Source organism: Dermochelys coriacea, chromosome 3, assembly GCF_009764565.3.
Source record: "Dermochelys coriacea isolate rDerCor1 chromosome 3, rDerCor1.pri.v4, whole genome shotgun sequence".
Lineage (NCBI taxonomy): Eukaryota > Metazoa > Chordata > Testudines > Dermochelyidae > Dermochelys > Dermochelys coriacea.
In genome coordinates this window covers 203,716,166-203,719,769 of record NC_050070.1, presented here as the reverse complement: position 1 = coordinate 203,719,769, position 3,604 = coordinate 203,716,166, and the positions used below count along the sequence as shown (strand labels likewise).

Genomic DNA, 3,604 nt, shown 5'->3' with positions numbered 1-3,604 from the left:
TCAGTCTTTAATTATAACCAGATGGATGAATTATTTTAATCACTGCTATATATCTTAACAGTAGTTTGTACATTGACACAAAGTTGCAAACATCAAACAGAAATTAAATGCTAGTGCAGGAAAGCTGCCAACCTCTAAGGGAAGCAGTTGATCACAGACCTGTCATCTTAAAAGGCTCAAAGAATGCAAAACAACATTCAAGTATTAGTGTACGAGATATGGTTATCAGCCCAGCTCTCTCCTGTGGTAATTCATCTATACCATTATTTAATACTCTGCCATGCATATCTCAGCTCTGTAATTAGACAGCTTCAGGTATTGCCTTCTTCCTGCCTTTGAAATGACTTGCTTTGAGGCGCTTCCCAAAGAAGATATTATTATGATAGTGCTATTTGATCAGTAGTACAAAAGAAGGTCTGCATCACACTATCCATTCCAGCCTAGAACAGTCTGACTCGAGTGAAAACAGTTAATAATAGCCACTCAAGTGACTGCTGCTTTTCAGAGCATAATAGGTTTCATGATGCAGCCCTGGTGGTATGGGAGGGTTATTTTTCCAAACTGAGATTTTATTGGCCATTAGGAGAGATGACCATAGAAATCAAGTGATCTTTGGCAAAGATTTCACTGCACGTTACCTCTAGCAGTGTATTGACTTATTCAGGGAAGGGACTATTGTATCTTGCCATGTTCACCTGTTCTTTCATTGAAAGAATTAGGGGTGGGTCATTCAACGTCACTCCACACTGACCTTAGGGGTGGGTCATTCAACATCACTCTATACTGGTCCTTTAGCTTCAGTGGGAGTGGGATTAGGCCCACACTGAGTGCTCTGGGAAAAGCCACCCTAGGCAATATTGCTTGTTTGATGTCTGATTACACAGTGATTTCTTCACAGTTACAGTGTTGATTTAAAGATACTCACTGTGCACATGACCTAATCCAACTGGTATAATAAAAATGCACTTGTTTTGCACCAAGTAATGAAGATGTTAAGTAGGATCACAATTTTGGAATAGATTTCAAAACAATTAGTTAGCACGCAAGAGTGTTCCTTATTATACTCTTTCAATACAAAGCTGCATGTACATGCTTGAAAATAAATTACTTATTGTGCTATCATACAGTTTTAATGTTCTTTTCAAGACTTGCTGTTATGAAACTAAATCAAACACTTTGAGCTAACTGCAATTCAAGGGAGGACATGCTAATGAGCACACATCCTTAGAACATCCTAAACAATGAACAGTATGGAACCCATAAGCTGTGGTTGCAAAAATAATTCTCACACCAGCCACCCTACTGATACAGCAACCTTTAAAGAGGAAACTTCTCTATGACCAGCATTTAAACAACCTTGGATATGTGTAGAATTGGCCATGAAACTGGGAATTTTCCTGTGTAAATTTTCCCACTGGAAAATTCTGATTTTTTCCATGGGGAAGTTTAGAAAATGTAAGGTTAGTCTAGTGGCTAGGTGCTAGGCCTTGCATTTGGGAGACATGCGTTCGAGTCTCTCATCTACAATAGGCTTTCTGTGTGACATTGGGCATGTTACTTAGTCTCTCCGAGCCTCAGCTCTCTATCTGTAAAACAGCACTTTCCTACATCATAGAAATATAGGGTTGGCAGGGACCTCCAGAGGCCATCTAGTTCAGCTCCCTGTGCTGATGCTGGACCAAGTAAACCTAGACCATCTCTGACAGGTGTTGGTCCAACCTGTTCTTAAAACCTCCAATGATGGGGATTACACAACCTCCCCGAGAAGTCTATTCCAGAGCTTAACTACCCTAAGCCTTGGTCTACACTAGGAGCTGAGGTCAAATTTAGCAGTGTTAAATCGATTTAACCCTGCACCCATCCACAAAATGAAGCCCTTTTTTTCTACTTAAAGGGCTCTTAAAATCGATTTCCTTATTCCACCCCCAACAAGAGGATTAGCACTGAAATTGGCCTTGCCGGGTTGAATTTGGGGTACTATGGACACAATTAGACAGTATTGGCCTCTGAGAGCTATCCCAGAGTGCTCCATTGTGACCGCTCTGGACAGCACTGTCAACTCAGATGCACTGGCCAGGTAGACAGAAAAAGGCCCGCGAACTTTTGAATTTCAATTTCCTGTTTGGCCAGCGTGGCAAGCTGCAGGTGAGTGCAGAGCTCATCAGCAGAGGTGACCATGATGGAGTCCCAGAATCGCAAAAGAGCTCCAGCATGGACCGAACGGGAGGTATGGGATCTGATCGCTGTATGGGGAGAGGAATCTGGGCTATCAGAACTACATTCCAGTTTTCAAAATGCCAAAACATTTGTCAAAATCTCCCAGGGCATGAAGGACAGAGGCCATAACAGGGACCTGAAGCAGTGCCGGGTGAAACTTAAGGAGCTGAGGCAAGCCTACCAGAAAACCAGAGAGGCAAATGGCTGCTCCGGGTCAGAGCACAAAACATGCCGCTTCTTTGATGAGCTGCATGCCATTTTAGGGGGTTCAGCCACCACTACTCCAGCTGTGTTGTTTGACTCCTTCAATGGAGATGGAGGCAACATGGAAGTAGGTTTTGGGGATGAGGAAGATGATGATGATGAGGTTGTAGATAACTCACAGCAAGCAAGCGGAGAAACTGATTTTCCCGACAGCCAGAAACTGTTTCTCACCCTGGACCTGGAGCCAGTACCCCCCAAACCCACCCAAGGCTGCCTCCTGGACCTGCCAAGCGGAGAAGGGACCTCTGGTGTGTGTATCTTTTAAAATAGTATACATGGTTTAAAAGCAAGCATGTTTAATGATTAATTTGCCCTGGCATTTGTGGCTCTCCTGGATGTACTCCCAAAGCTTTTGTAAAAGGTTTCTGGAGAGGGAGCCTTATTCCATCCACCATGGTAGGACACTTTACCACTCCAGGCCAGTAGCACGTACTTGTAGAACAAAGCATTGCAGTGTATGTTTGCTGGCATTCAAACTACATCTGTTCTTTATCTCTCTGTGTTATCCTCAGGAAAGTGATATCATTCATGGTCACCTGGTTGAAATAGGGTGCTTTTCTTAAGGGTACATTCAGAGGTGCCCATTCCTGCTGGGCTGTTTGCCTATAGCTGAACAGAAATGTTCCCCGCTGTTAGCCATGGGGTGGAGGGAGGGATGAGGGGCTAGCCATGCAGTGAGGGGAGGCAAAATGCGACCTTGGAATGAAAGCACATGTGCTATGTATGTAATGTTAACAGCAAGGTTTACCGTGAAAGAGTGTACCTATTGTTCTATAAAATGTGTCTTTTTAACTACCACTGTCCCTTTTTTTTTCTCCACTAGCGGCATGTATTTCAAGGACCACAGGATCTTCTCCTTCCCAGAGGCTAGCGAAGATTAGAAGGCGAAAAAAATGCACTCGCAATGAAATGTTCTCTGAGCTCATGCTGTCCTTCCACACTGACAGAGCACAGACGAATGCATGGAGGCAGACAATGTCAGAGTGCAGGAAAGCACAAAATGACCGGGAGGAAAGGTGGCGGGCTGAAGAGAGGGTGAAGCTGAAAGGTGGCGGCAGCATGATGAGAGGAGGCAGGATTCAATGCTGAGGCTGCTGGAAGATCAAACTAATATGCTCCAGCA

The 3,604-nt window shown here is 44.0% G+C and overlaps 1 long non-coding RNA gene across 1 annotated transcript; it reads left to right on the top strand.

Moving 5' to 3' along the window:
- Positions 1-2,675: 2,675 nt before the first annotated feature.
- On the top strand, positions 2,676-3,366 carry LOC122459188. The gene is made up of 2 exons (XR_006279700.1): positions 2,676-2,729; positions 3,305-3,366. It is a non-coding gene; the product is annotated as an uncharacterized LOC122459188 (long non-coding RNA).
- The last annotated feature ends 238 nt before the right edge of the window (positions 3,367-3,604 follow it).